Source organism: Mustela nivalis, assembly GCF_964662115.1.
Source record: "Mustela nivalis genome assembly, chromosome: 5".
Lineage (NCBI taxonomy): Eukaryota > Metazoa > Chordata > Mammalia > Carnivora > Mustelidae > Mustela > Mustela nivalis.
This window is the reverse complement of record NC_139024.1, coordinates 41,735,643-41,757,465: the sequence shown is the minus strand read 5'-3', so window position 1 is coordinate 41,757,465 and position 21,823 is coordinate 41,735,643. Positions and strand designations below refer to the sequence as shown.

At 41.6% G+C, this 21,823-nt stretch overlaps 1 protein-coding gene and 1 long non-coding RNA gene across 4 annotated transcripts in view; one reads left to right on the top strand and one right to left on the bottom strand.

The window, feature by feature from the left end:
- CNR1 (cannabinoid receptor 1) overlaps positions 1-17,142 on the bottom strand; it is a 24,125-nt gene extending 6,983 nt beyond the window's left edge. Inside the window, exons 1-2 of one of the 3 annotated variants that reach the window (XM_082729624.1) lie at positions 15,865-16,517; positions 14,367-14,449 (exon numbers count right to left, since the gene is read on the bottom strand). The gene's annotated coding sequence lies outside the window, so the exon portion shown is untranslated. Of the gene's footprint in view, positions 1-14,366; positions 14,450-15,864; positions 16,518-17,056 lie in introns of those variants that run through there. The other 2 variants (XM_082729625.1, XM_082729623.1) reach the window with 2 other exon arrangements.
- LOC309864291 lies at positions 15,605-21,823 on the top strand. Its single transcript, XR_014311437.1, has 3 exons — positions 15,605-15,800; positions 20,253-20,453; positions 21,701-21,823. It is a non-coding gene; the product is annotated as an uncharacterized lncRNA (long non-coding RNA).

Genomic DNA, 21,823 nt, shown 5'->3' with positions numbered 1-21,823 from the left:
ATGATGAAGTGTGGTGACAACTATGACTGGAGATACACCAGACACTGTTGGGGGCGGTTAGTCTCGGGGGGCAGAAGGAGGCTTCCCCAAGGTCAGGATGTCTATGCCAAGAGTATGTAGGATTAGTGAGTGGAGACAGAACATGGAAGCAAAGGTGAAAAATTTAAATGAATACCTTAAGTATCACAATGTGGGTTTTTTTTTTTTTTCCTTCTGCTTTATTTAGTAACTTGGAATAGGGACAAGGTGCTGAATGTGGTACACCTTTCTAGATTCTACTATCCCTGGGTCCAGGCTCTCTTCTGAGTCAACTCCACTCTCTGCAAACTTACATTTGCTAAACAACTCCGTTTACATTTGAAAGTTTACATCCACCATCTGAAGGACACAGAAAATAGCCACAATTTGTGAGAGAGCTGTTCATGGTCCTGGCACATCCTCATATCCAACTTTGGCCTCTCAGCGCCCACCCATACTCCACCCATACCCATACCCACCTATACTCCAACATAGAGCTCACTGGCCCTGCTGTTCTTTGAGTCACACCTGCACACCTTCCTCCTTCCCTCTAAGCCTCCCCCTGTCTGAAATACACATTTCCAAGATCTCTGCTCCACTGATCTTTCAAGGCCTGGTGCTAAACTTACCTCCATTTCTGATATCCCCTTGGCCAGCCCTTCCCATGAGGCAGAACTAATTCCCCCAGCTTTCCCCTCTATTACAGGGCTCACTGTATCATTTATTCATGAGCTTACATATCTACTTCAATAACTAAAAAGTGGTTTCCAAGCACAGGAATGGTATCTTTTTTTCTTCCGTGTTTCACCAGCCTGATAACATGATAGCAGAGAAGAATTGAGGGCTAGTCTCCCTTAGAAATGTTCACATGAACCTAAGAGGTGGCAGCTGAATGTTATTAACTGGTGCATAAAAGCAGTGATTTAATAATACTTATTTGCCTTTTCTAAAAATCAGAGGAAAGAAATGTAATTAATTCAATGGGTATTTGGCCCAAAAACCAAAACTGGGAGCCAATCCAGGACCTCCCTCCCAAGTCCGCTTATTTCAAGTAACTAACTTGTCCTTCACATTTCCCAATTAAAAACAAACTTATTTGAAATTTTGATCACTTATATGCATATATTACATCCAAATGATTCCAAATTCAAAAGGAACAGAAGGACATACAGCAAAGTCTGTCTCCTCCATCCCCATGTCTCAACCATCCAGTTTTCCTCTCCGGTGGCAAGAAGATCCTTGTTACTCTTTCTAGAGTTATTCCATGCATACTCAAACAAATACATGAATTCTTTCTTTATTTTCTTTTTAACAAATACTAATATACCACACATACTGTTCTGCACCTTGCTTTTCCATTTAAAAGTATGCATGAAGACCGTTCCCCATTGGTCCACAAAACCTCTCCTCATTTAGCAGGTGCCTTAAGTATCCCTTCGATGAGTGTGACCAGCCTCCTTCTGATGTAGGTTTACATTGTTCATCATCTCTTGCTGTTACAAATAGTCCTGCAGCAAATTACCTTCAGTCCTGTCTTTTTGCACATTTCTTATGGAATTATGACTAATCATATTAGCTGTCCAATCTCATACTTTGAATGCCCTGAACGCCTCTTCTTTCTTGGCCTCTATAATCAAGCAGACCCCAAAGTCTTGCTGACTTTCCCTTTTTATGCACGAAGGGAGAGCTTATTATGTGCAGGCGGCCTCCTGAGCCTCTCATGTCTATGGAACTATTTATTTTTCACAATGGCCCTATGAGGTGGGTGCCGCTATGATCCCCATTTCACAGATGAAAGGCACAGAGAGGGTAAGGAATTCACCGTTCACACAGCTAGTAGGTGGCCAAGCCAGAACAAACCCAGATGTTCTGGTTCTAGAGCAGTGCTGTCTAATAAAAATATAAAGCCACATATGCAATTTTAAAGTTTCTGCTACCTAGGTAAAAAGGAAAAGGTAAAAGGTGAAATTAATTTTAATGATATATTTTATTTAACTCAGTGTATCCAAAATATTATTACTTCGACACCTGGTACTAGCCACATTTGAAGTTTTTAACAGCTACTTGCTGGGGTTCAAAGCTGCTTTTAATGTTACTGAGCCATCATCCCTGTAACCTGAGCCAAGTATGCTACTATCTCCCTTCCTTTCCCTGCTGATTCCAACCAGTCTAAACACTAGTAATGGGGAAAACACCGAATTAGGAGTTAGCAGACCAAGATTACTATGCAACTTGTACTTGGGCAAGGAGTTAATGTCGATAAGCCTCAGTATTTTATCTGCAAAATGGGGATGAGGAGGAGGATGATATTGCCTAAGTTATACCATTGCTCTAAAAATTAAATGAAAAAGAAAAAAAGCAGATCATGTACTTAACATAGTGTCTGGCACAAAATTTAAGTCTTCAGTAAATATGAGTTGTTCTTCATTACCTAGTACTATGACCCTTGCCATATATTGTTTTGAGATAGCACAGTGCCTTATTAGATCATAGGCTGCTTCTTCAAATTTTATTTTTGTCTCCGCACTTAAAGCAGGAAGGAAATAGAAGATGCACCCATGGGTGCATGTGTGGAGGAGGAAATGTTATGGGTGGTCTATATAGAATTATATAACTTCAGGAGACCAGAGACCTCACACATATTCTATCATCAAATTGTCATGACAACTTTATTAGGTGCTTATTTATTAATCCCTATTTCACAGATAAGGAAATGGAGGTCATTAGATGTTAATGTAAATTGTCCAGAAGATGAAGAGTTTGTAGCTGACAGACTCCAGACTTTCAGACTCCAGAATTTTTGCTCTTGGACTTTATGCACGGTTTTAGGAATTAACAGTAACTAGGATAAAGCCATTTCGCATTCTGTATTATATTCAAGCCTTCTAGCTTCTTACAAACCCAAATTAAGGCATTTTGTCAATAGTAATTAAGACTCGCTTCTACTAAATCACTATTTCCTATCCCAGCCCATCTAGGTAAATCTGCCTATTGGCATGGCCTCAAAGATTAAAATTTTAGTATCTGGAAGAGCTACAAAGCTTCTTCAGTGAAGACAAAGGATCACACATCTTTTTTCAGCAACGCAAACCTATGTGTACCTGAGATTTATTCTACATTAAGGTTACCACCTATGTGATCACAATTTCCCACTTAAATGCAACCAAGCACTTTCATTAAAACAAAGTCACCTGTTAACTCTGAGCTGGAGCATGGTGTGGTTATGAAATATAGACTAATTTCTGTTCAGTATCAGCCAACTTTAATTAAGGAATACAGTTTTAAAGTATACATGGATTTTGTGCAGTTCAAGGACTTTAGTAATGTCAAAGTACCACGGTGCGTAGGCAATTTTACCAGTTAACAGGATCATGGCAGGAAAGCGGTCCTCTGCATTTCAGTAATTTTCCCCTTTATTTCTACCTTTGGATTATTACAGTAATTTTCACCTGATTATTTTTTGCACTGAGAGTTTTCTTTGAGAGTTCATTAGTAATATGGTTTAGGCTTTGGGGGATGCAGCTGCCATTAATTTTGTTTTTGTTTGCTACTGGGAAAATCATAATTGGAAATTTCTAGCAAGATGCGTAGATGCACCTATTAAAGAAGCAGTTGGTTTTTATTACTGTTAGAGTAAAACAATGACTGAATGACATTTAAGGGGATTTTCCCAGAATTCTGTTTCTAAAAATATAAACAACTTATTCTATTAATTTAAGCTATAAATCATATCTTTAGAAAAATAAAAATATTTTAATGTGTTGAATCTATTATTTAAAAAAAAAGAAACTTCAGATTTTTGGAATGATATTACCTGTTTGTCCATCTCACTAAGTGCACAATTGTTTCTCCATCTACTACCCCTAAACTTATATAAGTCGCAACTATGGTAACACATCAAAGAAACACTCTGGGTACATGAGCAGCAGTATGAAGCATTCTAAAGTCTACCTAGAGTTGACAGCTTTGTTTCTGTGACCATTGAGGGTATAAAATATCCACGTCCTGATTAGGGTGAACATAGAGTGACAAAACAAGAATTCAAATAAAGTCTTTTCTTTATCAATAGGATCAACAGCAGGTTATTTTAGTTTTCACTGCCCTACTGAAGATATTCTTTGTTTCAGAGAGACATTTCAGTAAGTGAGATATTTATCACTGTTGTACTGGAATAAAAATCCTTGCAGTTCTGGACTGTGCAAGCCTCTCTGGGTATCCCTGCAGGATGTCAAGACTAGTTGGGCCGAAAACCCTCTAGAAGCATCAGAAGGATCAGTGCTCCTGATATACTTATAGACTGTCTCAGCACGCTCCCCACCCCCGGCTCCTTCTGTAATATCTTAAGTGTACAAATGCTTTAAGGACACAATGCCCAAGCTCATGGTTTCTAAGTTAATAGGAGTCCAAGACCCCATTTAAGCTGGGGTTCCAGGCCCCTGCTTAAACGAGCCCTGTTATTCTCCCTTATCTCTTTGTTCGCTTTGTGTTGTTCTGCTTAGCTAGCTTCATAAAAGAGTCTTGTGAAGGGTTCAAGAGAATGAAGGTGCCAGTGGATGTATTTGTTATTTTCCATTCATTTCTGGGAACGAGTCTGGTTTCTACTAATTTGATCAAGAAAAAGTAACTTGATAATGTATTTTTCTAAAGTTAGTAGGAAAATTTTAGTTGACCCTTATAATTGCATTATGTCTAAGACATGTCCTCAGTATACACGGCAGATCTCATGGGCCAACACCATAGCTGGATAAATGATGCTTCTGTTATGGCTGAATGAGCAACTGAGTCTTTTCTAAGTCTTATATAACCATCAGAGTTTTGGAATTATTATAGTTTGGTTGCCTTTTTGCATTATCTTCTATAGCAAAGAGAAGTAAAGGATTGACTTAATTATCCTGATAATTCAGGCAAAAATACATAATCCTTCTTCCTTGTATTAATGTCAGTTCCTTTTCCCATATATAAAAGAAAATTCCATTATGTAGGTAATGGCCTTAGCTTTCCATATATTTTGCACTGTGGAATAGAAGTTATTAAATGCACCATTTTCTCTGGTCTTTGTTAGTAAGAAAATATATTTCATGAAAATATATCAATTAATATGATCTAAATAGACATTAAGGCACTTATAAGGCTATATTTCTGTTCAAATTTAACTTGAAGTATGCCTAATTATTTAACATTTAAAAGCTTGTTAAAATTTAAAAGAATTTTAGGGCTTAAAAAAATGATGGTTTTAAAACTACATCAGATTAAACATTCACTATTAGGTGATGATGCTGTAAGAAAAGTCTATCACAAAGGCAATGATACAAGTGGAATGATTTGTTGACTTTCATAACCAGTTCCATTTCTCCATTTACCATTTAATTTTGTTCTACTGTTCTGATGCTTCCTCTTACTAAGTGCCTTTGTCTCTCTTTTTTTAAAGAGGGCTACCTTTTCTACATATCTGTAAAGAAAGTAACCAGGCATAATAGATGCAGCTTTCCCTTAAAAACTGCAAAATTTTCAACTCAATAGAAGCCACAGTCCATATACAAAATACTCCATAAGCTCGTCTTTATCATGTATGTGAAGTTTGTTCATTAAAAGCCAGCCCAAAAAAAAACACCTTGAACCCAGGAGATAGGTTATCTGACAGTTCATTGCCGAGGAAGCAACAGTTTAAAGTATGCTACATGTTGTCCAGTGGTGCAGCATCCCTTTCCATTTCTTCCTTAATCTTTCAATGAGGGAGTACATTCTCTTTGAATCAACAAACATACAAATTAAGCTCAGTGAAAAATTAAGTCTTGTTTCTCTAGGTTCAAATCTTAGAGTGATTGAATGTTTTGGGTGATTAAATAACTGCACAATAGAGAAGATTCCAATTCCCCAATAATGTAATAAGAAACATTAGATTGTTTATGTGATAAGAATATAAATTATTTTTTAAATATTTACATGCATTAGGTGCTATCATGATCCCCCTTCTACATAGGAGCAAACTGAGGCTTGGAGTAGTAAAATAATTCTAGGTCTCTCTCTAACTAGAGGAGCAGAACTAGAACTCAACCCAGGGCTGAGTAATTCGAAGTTAACTGCTCTTAGCTTTGAGGTCCAGAAACTACATAAGACCCTTTTCTTGGTTTCTAAGGGGGAAGAATTGATTTGGGGGAAAGGATGTAATAAACAGTAGCTGATCATTTTACATAGCAAATGACTAAAATCTGAAGGAAAGATCTGTTGACAGCAAAAAGACTGCCCATAGTGCTTGCAAAACATCCTTGCCTTGTGGTCTTCAGGGACAAAGTATGATAATTAACTATAAACTATATTTCCTAACCCTGGATTAGCACTTTATTTTCAGCAACTGCTGGCAAATAATAAAAAAAAATCTAACTTGTCTTTGTCACCATTTTTTAAAATTAGATTTTCCCCCTTCATTTAGTCAATTGTAAGGACTGTGGACAGTAATGACAGTTTCCACAATACCGGCAGGGAAAGGCGAGGACACCTTGTTTAGGGCTGAATGGGGCATGATGGTTGTTAGTAAACAAAAGCTCGAAGCTTTCATTCCCATATGGAGAAATTCAAACTCAACTTGAAATCACTCAGTTTCCCACCATGAGCAGTGTGGGGTTTTGCTGGGCCCAGTCAGAAGATGACTCTTTGAGGCCCGCTCCTAAGATGCTCGCTGGAATCAAGGCTAAGAAATTCTGTAAACCTTTGTAAGGCTCCAACAAGGGAGTGCTCGTGACAGATTCCTGGTCCCCAAACAGCACAAAGCTGTGTCCCTAACAGCCATGTAGCTGATGGATACAAAGTTATATGCCCTCAGCGGCTTCATGTATCACATTTTCATTGAGCACATACTCTGTGCCTAGCACTGTAGACATGAAATACACATCCACCTATTACCCCTGTGTAAGGGGGGAGACAGGGAAGCAAGAGAAATGATTTTCCCTCTCCCCCGACTTTGTCCAATAAAGGCCACCCATCTGTCCTTCTCCTCCCACAGATGACAGAATAGAATCGGATATGAAAACATGTCATAGGCCTACCATATTGTTTCACCCAATGGTATGGGGTGCATAGCCCAGTAATTGGGTTGTGTAACCCCCTTCCTACAGATGCTTTGAGTTTTTCTCCCTGGAGAGAGAATGGGCACTGCTGAGTCACCCTGTGTCAGTCTTTCTTGTGTCGAAACCCTTCAAATCGTGAACACCTTGAGAGGAGAGACCTGTCTTATAAGCCTCGCGTGTCCTCTGCCAGGCACAGTGTCTGGTCTGGGGTAGGTACTCAATATCTGGTTACTAAACAGATGTAGGTGTTCGTCAGCGACGTGGCAGATCTATCTTAGCTAAAAGGCATCTAACTGTCGATTGTTTTCCTTGGCATAAAGTCCGTCAGTTATAAGGGAATTAAAATGGAGTTTTGGTCTCATACAAACATCCACCTGAAGAAAAAAAACAAAAACAACTGCCCCAATAAAAAGGCATCAACAATTCTTCATCCCAGGACCTTTTATCTCATCATTAACCGGTAGTTATATCGATGGCAAGTGGAAGCCTGAGGCAAAGATTAGAAATATACTTTTTATTCCAATCGTTGCGGAACCTGGGTGTGTGTTATAAACCTCACTGTTTTGGCACACAGCAATGGTAAACAAAGAGATTTTTGTGACACGCACAGTCTTGAATGAATCCTGATTACAGGCTGTTGATAGACCTTTAAAGACGATCTATGAGGTTGTGATTATAATGAAGTTTTTCCTTTCCTCGAATGCCTGTTATTATGCATTAATCTTTCCCAAAGGGGTTTCTCCACGTGCAAGTGTGTTTTCAAAACCACTTGTCAAGAGAAGTTATGTGAAAATTCAACCACTAGATGGAGTGGCTTTTATAAGCCCTCAGGAATCAATTTGTTATTCTATTCAGTGGACATAGTTCTTGCTTTGGTTGAGCAACTTTTCCTGCTACAGCATTTTATGTATTTTACAACCAAATTAATTAAAACATAAATAAGAAAATATGTTATGGAGGGTTAAAATTGGGTTATTATTACTGCCTACAAAAACTACATTTTTAATTGCTTTTCTGGGGCAAAGGGGCATGGAGAAAATTTAATATATTGATAAAATTAATTGTGAATATTTGGAAGTCTGCCTCAAGAAAGTAATTAAGGATGAGTAAAGGAAAGTAGTTCTACTGGAAACAAATAGTATGTTTATGCCAAGAGATGCTAAAAGTGAGATGAGAATATCTCAGGAGCCCAAAATCAATTCTAATAACAAACCCAACTCATTTCTATTTTATGAAACATTTGGCTTTTTGATTTTCAAATATGAAATCACCAACACAGGCCATAGTTCTGGGATGAAAAAGAATGGAAAATTATTTATCATTACAGGGGTTACAATGGAATATTTCACAAATGAATATTTGTCCAGATACTCATACAAATCGAGGATATGGTAGCTTTCTAAATAATTCCTTTTCCTTCCTATCATCTTCTCACTGGAATAATTTTAAGAAAGTTTTTATTGTTTAAATCCAGATTCCCTTCAAACATGATTTTATAAATTAGGTACTTATGTGCCATCCACTTTAGCTGAAATTTAAAAAAAAAAATAGTGTGTACTGACATGCAAGATGCAAACATAAAAATATGCTTTCAAGATGCAAATAATTATATACAAACAGAACTGGAGGAAGTAGGTTTCACTAGAGATGAAACATGTGCTTTGGAAATGTAGTTTCAATTAAGACGGAAGTGTGCAATTGGATGCAAGGATAGGATTTGATGTCTCTGAAACCATGAGGTAGTTCTGTTGTACTCTTTCAAGGTCAAACCCTCCCCAGGATTTGTGTGGTGCAATTTCGTGCTTATGAACCGAGCTGAGGAACTGCGAATATTCAGCAACAGTGATGTGAAGATGAAGAATTAGGAAATAAGATGGGTGAGAACAGGCTGGACATCCAGGGTGCACACACCTCAAAGAGCAGTCTGAGACATCCCACAGTGGTCTGTGAGCGCATGCAGAGTGATTTTATAGGCCAGTGGTTCCCGAACAGTAGTATCAGCATTACCTGGGAACTTAAAAAACTGCAAATTCTCAGGTTCGCCTTGGACCTATGGAGTCAGAAACAGTGGAATTTGGGGAACAGGTGTGTTGTTAGAAGTCCCTCCAGGAGATTCTAACACACTCTGAAGTTTATGGAGACCTATGAGAAAGACTAAATGCTTGAGGGGGCAGATAAAAATGAACCTTTAGGAACTGAGGATAAGAAGAAAGAATATTCTGTGAGTGTAGGTTGAAATGGATGGCTAAGGGAGCCCGCTGATGGTAAAGTAGTTTCCCAGAGAAGATGTTTAAAACCAAGGCATTTCTATGGGACTGAAATAGAATTCTGTGGTCTAGCCTGAAAAGAAACATATCCTAACGAGTGGGAACCTCTCAAGGAACCTCTCAACGGTCTACAATTCCGGGCTTCTCTGCACTTTTTCAGGAAACTTACTGTTATATTTTTGACCAACAGAGAAAAGTGGCTTCAAGATACAGTATGTACTTACCCAGCATGCAGACATAAATTAAGAACGCCACACACCATTTTCTCCTAATTCTATTTACAAGGTCTATGCAAAGCTCTCTAGGTCTGCTAGCCATTTCTTTCCGTTCTACTGTGAAAGAACCCATGATGACTGAGAATAAAAGAACGGGAAACCAGGAATGGTAGTTAACATTCAGCTTATTTTTTAAACTAGATATGTTTCTGTTTCTGTTCATCTCTTCCTCAAACTGTAAAACAATGTGTCACAGGAGAGGCACCCAGAAAACAACAAACTAAAATGGAAATTTTGCAGTAGGCCCAAGAAATGCAGATCTGCAGCAAATTAACTTACAGAATTAAATTATGCAACCTATTACTGCTTATAGTTGGCATATAGCTTGCAAAAATATCTAAGCGTTATAAATACATGGAAATGGATCTTCAAATACTTAAATGTCTGACTTTGGACAGAGTGTTTCCTTTCTAATTATTTCATCAATAAAAATGGATCTTAGATTACTCATACTTCACTTCCTCCGCTGAGGACTACAATCATCCAAAGGTTTTTTTCCCTTTTCTGGTTGTTGTTTGTAAGAACTTTGCTGGAACTCCCAAAACTAGTTGTCTGTCTTCTCGAGTCAAATTACCACATGGGCAAAGACACCGAACTCTCTGGACGATCTTTTGCTTTTTTGGTTATATATTAAATTGTTTAGCTTTCCTTCTTCTCCACATGTATCCTGCTTGCTCACCACAATTGTACAAATGCTAGAGAAAACATTTACATATTCTGGTAGCAGTGCATTGAAATGAGTTGGAAATCTGGTCCATTTCAAAAGCCACACGGGAATAAACCAAAATACACAGACCATAGTGGCATTAAATAAAGTCTATTTTCTAACGAATAAATCAGGTTGATTACTTTTAAATATAGCTGAGTTAAAAGCAAACAAGATGGACAAAAGCATACTGCTTATGGCATTGGTTCGCTTGCTATATTAGCCTCTTGGCCAACAGAAATCAATGTTATAAAATTTCCTAGACGAATATCCAGGAGAAATTTGTTTTTTAAAAAGCACGCTGGAATTTATCACCAATTTAAATGTAAAACTCCTTGCAACTTAATTCGATTTATAGAACTCATAGTCCAATTTTCTTCTCTAAATAGATGGTCTAAAAGAACAGATGAAGAAATAATGAGGAAAAAAGGGAACCCTCCCATTTAAACATAAACTTTGAAAAACATTATTTCCTAATTATATTTTATTTTAATTATATTTAAATATACTACTGACATACACAGTTTGTGAAAGCATTTGCCAGTATATTCAACTACCACAACAGATTGCCTGGCACATCTTTGAAAAATGCCTCTGCTTTTCTTTAAAAAGCAATAGCATGGAATTTGCTAGTAGGAATTAAAAAAAAATAGATATTACATTGTCAAATTTAGGAAACTATACTGCACTTTATCTCTAAAGTAAAAAACAAATTTTAAATGCTTTTCGGAGTAGATAATGATGGTAAAGAATCAAGCCAAAGATATCAAATTTCTACTCAATGAATCCAAACTCTACCCAATTAAGAATCCAAACTCAAGGGGAAAAAATAAGAATTAGATAATAAAATATTGTGCTCTTAGGAAAAATTATTTGCTGTCTGTGTTAGGAGAAAAGGGAACTTAAATCCCTTGTTAGATTAAAAAAAATGCATAATCTACCTTAGGAAACTCATTCAGAACTACAGAATATAATGCAATAGCACAATAAGTTAAAAAAAAAAAAAGATTTAGCTAAGAAATATTGATTCCCATCTAACCAGTCTCAACTCACATATTCAAAAACAAAACAAAACAAACAAAGCAAAATTTTGAAAGCTTTCCTAAGGTGCAGGTGTGAAAATTTCTCCAGCTGGGGCTGCACCAGAATTTATAGTATTTCAGAACAACTGCTCTGGCTCTGCCAGGCCCATTTGCTCAGGTTTGGTGAGTAAACAATTCTTCCTTCGAAAACCCATACAAACAAAACAATGAACCTCGTGCTCACTAAATTATGAAATTAACCTGTCCGAATAAACTTTAAATTAGAGGATATCCAGACGTTATTTGTTAACAATCCATATGGAAAATACTTCAAATATATGGAAAATATCAACAAAAACTGGCTCAAGAAGGTATTTGTAATGGCAACTGTGCTAGAAAAACTATTATAATGAAATGTACTTTACTTTCCATGAGGCACCCGTGCAGTGAAGAAATATGACCCAGGAAAGCTTTTAGTAAACATTTTCTGTTAAGAAGTAGAGGTAATCACAGATTACTTTATGTAATGGCTTTGACCCATTATCACTGATAGGTCATAAACATACCTATTATCCATTGAGGCCTGTTTAAGATAGGAGTTTCTCTAACATCAAACTATTCGAGTAGTACCAAGAGAGGCACTGGAAAACCTCTAAAAACAACCTTTCCTCTCCCTCCTCACCTATTTCCTGTAGTTTAAACTTATTTGTGATGACACTATAATGTGCTGTATATTACAAATACACTGGTATTAATATGCATTCTATGATAGAATAATAATCTTGTATTTTTTTTCTCCCAACTTCCTTTCCAAAAATAATAAACAACTAGTAGGACCGGTGAGAACTGTATTAAACACATCAATCAGTGTTGATGAGAAAAGTATAATCAAAGATAGTTATGCCCATCCTGGCATCTTTGTAAGATTCTTAGAACACCTGAGATGGGAAAAGATCTCTGCTACCCTAGAGAATCAGAACAGACTTGTTTTGATGCAAGGTGGATACTTCTTTTGCCTTGAGTCTTCTATGTCCAGCTGTATAGCTGCCTTGAATTTGGACATTTTCCCAAATTTGTAGTATTTATTTAAAATATGAATTATATATTCAGATATATAAAGACAATGGGTCTAAATTTTTATGTCAGGCATGATACACACCTATGAAAAAGTTTGTTCATATATATATATGAGTGTGTTCATACATCCCAATCATCTAAAATTATGCGGGATATAATTTGATGTTATATATTTTTCTGGATAACATTTATTCTTTCTTTTAGTCTAAAACATATCTGGGAGAAATCCGAGTTGACCTGTAATATGTAATTGTTAAACCCAATCTAATCTAAGAAGATACAGATCAGTGAATTAAATAATTATCAAAAACATTAAGTAACAATTCAGTGGCAAAGTGTAGTTATCCCCCAAAACCTCAGAAACGGCATTCATGCAGTTATAATAGAAAGTGAACATTGCTATCAGAAAAGAATTAAGAAAGCGCTAGAGATGGGGTGTATGAAGTTAAAGTGTATCAATTGGTTTTGATTTCCTCTTATTCTTTAGGTTCTCTACCACATCTTCAATCAAGAAAAGAAAAACCAGCAGAGCTTGTAGTCCCTCAAAAGAAAGATATGCAATATGTAAACTTGGCCCCAGCAGTTTTTCAAACAATGTTAGGTCCAGGTCTTTTCAGAGGCAAAAGCAGAATTATAAATAATTTAAACCCAAAGGCTGGTTTCCCTCTAACTCATTTGTCAGTTCAATTAGAAAATGATGAATACAAAAAAAAAAAATGATGAATACAAAAACAGAAGAGACAGATTACACTGAAGACACAGCATCCTTTTATTTATTTTTTTTTTTTGCAGGAATGAAAGCTCTCATCTGTGTTCTTCAAGCAACTGAGCTAACATAATTACCCCCAAGAAAAACAGTCAGCAACCTCAAGGACAGGCTCCATCTGACTAACCAAATTCAAGACGCTATCACTAAATCTTGTTTTACTCATCACGTGTTGTTAGGTATCTCCAGATTCAATTTATTACTTTTTTTTTTTCTTTTGCAGCATTCCTGGAGAGCTAATTATGGGAAATAATCACTTTTCTTATTAGGCCAACTGTTTTCTGGGAAGAAACATTTGGTAAGCGTGGTGAACTACCAACAGCTATTCTAAGTTCTGTTTCATCATACTTTATTCTTCAACAGCCAAGTATTTCAATTCTACTTCCAAACACTAACATGCGAGACAACCAAGGAGCCTGTCTCAATTTCCTGGTAGTTCATGTTCATCCTGAGTCAAAGCAAAGAAGAATGTCATAAGATTGTTTTGAAAGAGTTTTTCAGGCTTTGCCTTAGTAATTAATAAGCTGAGACTGCATACTAAATACTTATCACCACAATCAATGGGGCTGCTTCCTTCTTGAGAAAAGAGGTAGGACTGAATCAAAGAGTTTTCTTTTGGAATAGACTGTAATATGCCACAGATAGAGTGGTTCTTCCAGAGAATTTCATTCCCAGCAGTTTCATCTTGTTAACATTTAACAATTTCACTATTTTAACATTTTGAAATGCCAAAAAGAACACACTGATCCTGCAGCTAGGCTTATTAGAGAGGCACGATCTCACAGGCGACAGGGAGGCACAGAGTCCACTGGGAAAAGGGTAACAGAAAAAGACAGAAAACAGTGGATAACAAACAAAGCCAAGCACTACTCCAACGTGAAATCAGATTTGCAACAAAATGTAAAACTTTACATGCCACACTAAATAACATCATCTGTTTTTTTAAGGGACCAGGAATAACATTCTTTTCATAGGCATCTATATCGAAGCTATCTATTGAAACTGGGGGGCGTGAATATCTAATTTGCCTTCCTAACAATGAGTGTGCAAGCATAGTAATTTTATTTTTGAAAGGTCAGAACTGAGCATTTCCCCCCTGGGGCCTCACGTTACCCCCACAGAGACTTAGGAACACAATGAGACCTTTCCCCATCAGACACTTGATACGTACCTCAGCCAGGATTGCTCCTTGCCTGGAGTGGGAGACATCTTTGGAACAAAAAGAATCTGTTCACAGTAAGTTCTGTTGGTAACCTAAAATGGATTAGTTTTTAAAAACCACGTCCATCCTCTTGCCTCTTGCCCAACTACAGCAACTGCTATCGTGCCTACAAGTAACCGCTTGCAGTATGCAACATTTAACAATCTGGAGGCTCATGGATTCTGTTCATGTATGGATATAATCAGAATATTATTTGTCTCACTTAAGAAACTATGCGTGTCCTTTTATTTTGATAAAATTGCTTTTAACTGAGTTAGAGATGGTGGGAGGGAGAATGAGTACCAGGGGAGAAAAGGGACAGAGAAAAATCAATCAGTATATCTTCCCTTGCAAACTGTCAGTAGGGTGGGATTAGAAAAGCAACACTTTAAATCAGACAAAGTCCTATGGGAACCTTAAAGGTTAGTTGCTCTGAGCTTCTCAATATTCTGCAAAATAGATGGATGGCAATGGTCACCCCACTGATACTCAATGTTTACTGAGTTTACGCTAAGAAATTGCATTTCCCCCATGGTTGAAACGATATTAACTTGGTAATAAAAAACGAGGAGAAGTTATGGGACCCACAGAGATATCTTTCAACACCTTTAAAACCAGTAAATCTGTTGTAATCTCTTATTAAATGCCCAAGGATGCTTAATGTATCAAGAAGCAACAACAAAGACAAGAATGGCACTTAATTTGAAGGGAAATGAAGATGGGAGGCAAAATGATGAACAGATTACCATTTTTTTCCCTCATTTGTTCAATTTAAAACTATAATTAGAAGCATGCATGTTGCTTTCAAACTTCCAAAGGACCAAATGACAGTTTCTCCTGTCTGTCACTGCCAACATCTCCACTGGAGAGGCGATCCATTTATGATGGTGAGCCTTACAGAGAAATGTCTTTCAAAAACACAGCAACTTTTTTCGTCTAATGGCTTGTTTGGGGTTAAATGGTTCCATCAACATTTAAATTTAGATGTTAAAGGTACGTTTACTTTTCCTTAAAAAGAGTGGCTCCTGCAGCTATTTTTCTACACCAAAAGTTTATTACCTGACATACATTTCTTTATATGACATTTAATATTTTAGGCAGTTTCTAGGTTTGGTGCAGAGATCGATGTATTTGGAAACACTTAGTTGCTGATACGGTTTATAGACATTCAGCACCAAGTCAAGCGCCTATTTTTTCAAACATGCACAATTAAACGTTTCCTACAAACACACATCAGTGTACACAGAGGTGCACACACATTCAATAAGTAGTAAATGGTAGAAAGCTCCAGAAGTAGCCCAGACCACAGTTTACAAGCCGGGGCTGTACAGCTAAGTAAACATCGACGCACGATTCGCTCACACGGAATAAGAACTCCACGAAGGACACTTGGGGACTACACTGGTCAGTACCCGAGGGGGCGGGAGGCGGAAAAAGTATTTCCAAACGCAACCCTGCCAGGTCTTACCCTTCGCATCCCCCGGTCCTCGGGGAGAAGCTCCCTCGGCACCTCTCGCCCAGCGCAGGGGCTGCTGCTCTGCTAGAACGAAACGTTCCTCCCGACTCTACGGAGCTCTGCGGGAGCCGAGGCGCCCCGCCCGGGCCAGGGGAAGGCACTGGCGCCGCCGGAGCCAAGAAGAGGCGGAGGCGGAAAAGAAGTGCAGAAGGAAGGGGTGGCCGAGGGAGTAGCCAGAGGGAGGCGGCGCCGGCGCGGGGATGCGGGCGAGGCGGGGTGGGGTGGGGTGGAGCGGGGTGTGCCTCCGTCGGTCGGTCAGTAAGTCAGTCGGTCCACGCTGCCCGCGCGCCGGCGTCCCCTGCCTCCAGCGCCCGCCCGCCCGCGACAGCGACAGCGACTGGCGACCCCTCCTCTCCCGCCGCCCGCGAGCCTCGCCCCTTCCCGGGGCTCTTCAGTGGGTCCTCCCGCTCGCCCAGCCTGGCTCGGCGTGGGGCCGCAGGTCTCCGCCAGCACTGACGCCCGTCGCCTCGCCACGCTCGTGCGGTCCCTGCCTCTTCCTCCGCTGGCGCTCTGTCTCTGGCTCCCTCTCGCTCCAGTCCCATTTATGAAGCGCGGTCCCATCACGTGTTAATGAGCCTTTGTCCTGCCCTGGCAGCGGCGGCGGCACAGACCCCACCGAGGGAACTGCGCGGGGAGGGACCCGCGCACCGCGCAGCGCGGCACCCGTGGCTCCAAACTTTGCCGGCGCGGGGCACCTGCCGTGGCGCCGGCCCTGGGGCCGGAGGGGACAAGCCTCTCCGGCCCGCGTCACCTACTTCTCTTCCTCCTCCTCCTCCTTCTTCTGCGCCGCCGCCGCCGCGGTCCCGGGGGCTCCCACTGCCAGGACCTGGCTCTCCTCCCGGATACCCTCACACCCCGGCCGAGCCAAGAAGGGGCTCGTGCCTGCACCGCCCCCGACCTCGGGGCCATTAATCACGCGCGCCCCGGCTGCGCGCAGCGCCAACACCTTGCGCGGGGGTCATGTCTGGGGCAGCCGGAAGGGCGAGGGGAGCAGGAGGCGAGAGGCCGGAGCCCCGGGCCAGGGGTGCGGACACAGGCCGTTCAGCTCGCCCCAAGTCGCCCCCGCGGTGGGCAAGAATGAGCCAGGCCCGGGGGCGGGCGAAGCATTGGGACCGCGCTGCGCAGCCCCCGAGCAGTTTGCTACCTGGCGGTGGCCACGCGACCACCTGTCCTCCGCCCTCGGGGCACCGGCTGGCTTCGCGCTGGGAGCATTCTCCAGCCCCCGCCGCCCCCGTCGCCCCCGCCCGGCGCGGACCACTGGGGCGCGCCCCACCCGCACGCCCGGGCTACGAACAGTTGGGCTCCGTAGGCGGCTGGTTCTGCGCCTCCCTGTCCGGCGCGCCCCCTCCCCAGCCGCTGGGGGTCCCGGCTCCCCGTCCCTCCCGCACGAGGAGGACGCCCCCCTGCAGGGCCGGGCCGGAGGCGCACGGGGGCTCCGGGACAGCCGCCGCTGGCGCCTGGGGAACCGCGGTGCGCCCGGTGGCCGCGACAGGAATTAGGGTACATGCTCGTTAATTGGTTCCACTATCAGCCGCCGTCTGCCTCCCGTGTGCACGGATCAAACCTTAATTGGTCTTTACATTTATCATGGTGAATTGCGAACCTACAAACAAGCCCGAGTCGCTGGTTCAGCAGAAAAGGCGCTCCCCCTCCCTCCGGGGCCCAGGCAGAGTTGTGGCGGCGGCGCTGGTGGTTGATTAGACATCTTTATCTCTCGTGAGTTGGGTCGAGGGAGAACTGCACGGTTTCCACCTGATGGAGGGAGCCACGTCACTCTGCCCCCCCCAAGAACCCCGCCGAAGGCACTTGGTTCGCTTCCCAGTCCTCCTCTCCGCGGTTGCCACAGCGTTCATTTTATGATACGTCTCCAGTGATCTAGCAAATTCCGCCCCAGTCCTCATTCCGGACGCCCTCGGGTAGTGACCTCCACATTCCTCTCGCCCCAGGCCAGAGCCCAGCAGCATTTATAACATCTGGACCCATATTTGGCCTACAGGAGAGAATCCGAAAAAGCCAGCCTCTGAAGGAAGAGGGGAAACTGTTGGGGAGGAAGCTGGAGGGTGGCGAGTCCAGAACCCAGGAAGCAGTGAGTGCCTTTTGGCGTCAGGCCAGTCCTAGACAGGTTTCCTGCAGAGTGCTAGTTCAGTCTTCGAAAATCTCCCCAGATTGCTTTAGGTTAAAAGAAGTGTTTCCCATTTACCCCATCAGAGAAATAGCCATTTAAGAACCCACAACTGAAATGATCGTTTTCTACTCGGTAGGTAGATGGGATAGGGTATAAACGAAGATCTGACTGACCCATCAATAGATGAAGGAATAACTGACAGATGGGTACCCAGTGCCTGGTACCCGCTCTACCCACAGCAGAGGAAGGCATCTTCAGGCCTACTTCCACGGGGGAGACAGTGTCATCTAATGATGTAAAAGGCTGGTAGGGAGGCTTCAACATCTGTTGCTTCAGTTTTCTTTTAAGGGTCATGGATTCTAGATTTCTACCTTCACCTACACCCTTCGCAGGAGGACATAGGCACAGTTTTGCCCTCCTTGTGACCCCCCAGACTCTAATTTCCCAACTAAGTTGGTGACTTGACACCAACTTCAAAGTGTTGCCACTTCCCATGTAGCCCAGATTCAAGTGATTGCGTCTAAAGAAAGGATTTAGGCAGGTCTTCTTGCTGGGATGAGCACCTCTTTCAGGTGACAGGAAAACTGGAGAGCTCATGGAAGGCTTTCCAGCAACAAGATTTCACATGGGCACAACCATTCTTCACCGTGGGCTGGTCATCTGTTCTCTTGGGGTGGCCCATGGGTTTAGGGTCCCTCACGTCCACAATTCTGACATACCCCACGGATAACCCTGATAGGACATTCCCCCACTCATCAACCTACATCTTGGTGTTCAATATCAGATCTAAAGGTGAACACCGTTTGCAACCTACAAAAGGTACTCCATGGAAACACCATATCTCAACCCATTCACACCAACTTCTGCTTTTTCACAAAGAGGAGCAATCTAATTACCTTAAGGGTCTCTGAGTCATCCTGAATCTGGGTTGATGGTAGATTTTTAAATTTCTTTTCACCGAATTCTACAAAATTCCAAGCAAAAACCTGGGATCCAAATAGCTTGAAGTCTATTTGTTGAGTGACGGGCTAAAGTGACCTGTGGACAGAGTCAATCATTAAGAGTCTAATCAAATAGTGACTCCAGCAGCTATAACTATTTCGCCTGTGATTCTGTTGTTGTTCAGGCTGGGCGAAGGCTGGAGCCTGACAGCTGGTGAATTGTACTGACTTTCCATTTAGAGCTCAAGGATAATGCTCAGTAATGGAGTCAAAATTTGACTTGTGACCTGGCATTTTATCACCACATGTGAAAGCTTTGTTGAAACTGAGAGAGTTATTTTGTTGTTTGAAAAATGCAGTTCTTGTGGGCATGCTTGAACATGTTTAAAATTTAAAGTCTGTCCTGGACCCATCAGGATGTTAGATGCCCCCCTCCCGCCCCCACCGACCCCACTCCCCAGTCAAAAGGCTGATACACTTTTCCTTCCGAGCTGGAAGAAGAGCAGACAGCAAACGGTGTGAAAGCAAGATGCTTTTTAGTGCCTCAGAGTTCACCCAGTGCAAGGATCACCTCTAGATGGGTGGAAATGACAGTCTCCCTACGTGGTTGGCCAGCCACTATAGTCCTGAGAAAGTCAGCAAGAGTGACAAATGCAAGCTGTCAGCATCCCTATTAGGAATGTTATGTGGAGGGCACACATACATTCAACACAAGACATTGGATGGTTCCACCTAGGTTGAATTTGAACCCATGACTGTCTGGGGACCGAGTATGGCAGTCCTTTATCAGGCTTCGCTAGTCCCTGCACTGCTATATGGGAGGCTGTCTCGTTTTCTAGTTCTTTATCCTTTTAAAATTAGAACAGGGCTATGATGAGCCAATTTACTGCCGTTCTGTGTAATTTAGGTTATTCACTCAGTGAAATGTAGAGGGTGAGAGCACAGTTAAGGCTGCGTATTTCAACTTCAAAGAAAGATCTCAATTTATTTCTGCCAAAATGTTAATAATTTTACTGGACACAGAACATTAGAGAAGCATGTCCTGCTTCCCTGAGATAGCTGTGGATTCTCAGGGAGCTGTGCTTCGAGGTTTCTTCTTTTCTTACCTATGGTTGGCCTTGCCCCTCTCCCCCACTCCCCACAGGAGCGGTCTTTTGGGACTGATGCGTAATGATTCCCTGGTTTGAGAACTGATGAGCAAAAACATCACTCCCTCTCAGAGTTTTGAAAGCTCTATCCAAGTTTGACCCTCGTGTTCTCTTTGGTATTTTCAGTGTGACGCTCTCACCGCAGGACTGGAATGCTCGCTGATTAAAGACATTTTGGGGAATGATATTATGACTGCACGATTTCATTCTAATTCGGAGCATTGCTGTAGAGTTTCGACAGCTATTATTGGCTCTCCTCTGAAGCATTAAAGCGTTTTGTTTTTCTGTGCTGGATGGGAATTTGCTTCCTCACTCCCAGTCTAAAGGGTAAGTGTCAGCAAGCCTCAGACAGACGCGGCCGGGGCTCTGTCATCCCAGGCTTGAGATGGGAAATGTTTGCTCGCAACATGCTCTGCCAGTGATGCAGGTAACCCAAAGAACGTCCTGCACCACTTTTGCGTGTTTCGCAAGAGCTACAAGCCGGAGATGGAAAATGACATTTTTTGTAACTCCACTATCAAAAAAAAAAAAAAAGAAAGAAAGAAAGAAAGAGGATGAAATCTGGTCTGTGGAGAAGGGGGTTGCCCGGGTAAGGAATGAATAGGTGAGGAAGGAGGATGGGCTTCCTCGACCTTGGGGGACAGGGCGTTAAATCAGGCACAAAGAACTCACTGCTGCTTCTCCCCATATAACTAAACACATGCTCATTAGGGCGGTTTTTTTCACCTTCTCACCTTCTTTCATTAAACCCCACTCTTTAACAGCCCAGCTGAGCAGCAGCAAAGAAGGCTGAGAAATGACAGGAAGGCATTTTCCCTTTGTTCATATGTTTTGTTTTGTTTTTCATCACCAAGCAGAGGATCCGTAATGAGGAGACAGATCATCCTTTCACATCAAACCATATGAGGAGTATGTGCTAACCAATAATAAACAAACACATAGTACAAATAAAGAGAGTGAGGAAACAGGTTAATAAAGCTTTTGTTCCTCCCCTGATTAAACTCTTGCAAAATAACTATCAAAAGTTCATAATTAAAAAGGCTACAAACATTCCATGTCTAAATATTTCACTTCTTTGAAAAATCGGGCAAGCAGCAGTATGAGAATGTCAAAATATGGCAAATAATGAAAAAAAATAGTACGAAAAGACAGGTACTTCTTAAATAGTCACTTGGCCTGCCTTCTGAGTGAATTCTCTTCCTGGCATCTTTCCTGGTTTTCTCAACTTCAGGTGGGAGCTTAAAAAGGAAAATATCTACCCGTCTCTGGTTGTAAGGATTCAAAGCCATCATAAACGTAAAACTTCCAGCCTGGTGCCTGGAACTTCCACCCTCTGTAATTGAGAGTTGTTTTTCTTTCTCCCGCCACGACTGCTACATTATAGCTGTGTCTGCAGAAAATATCTGGAGAGGATGGCAGTATGGCAAGAGGATCTTTCATTCTTAAAGGGGAGAGGGGTGGCTGATTTGTAAACCCAGTGCGCACGTTTTGCTGGTTTCTTGGGGGCTCAGCTGTGACTTCTTTGCTGTGGCTCCCATTCTAAACAGATGCCGTCGATTATCTGCTTTACACAGGGGTCTGGATGTACTGATACCTTGAGAAGTCCGCATTATCTACTCCCTGCAGTTCACCAGCTTTTCCTTGAAATGCAGCTGCCAGTAAAAATGAGAATTGGCACAAGCCAATGGGGTACGTGA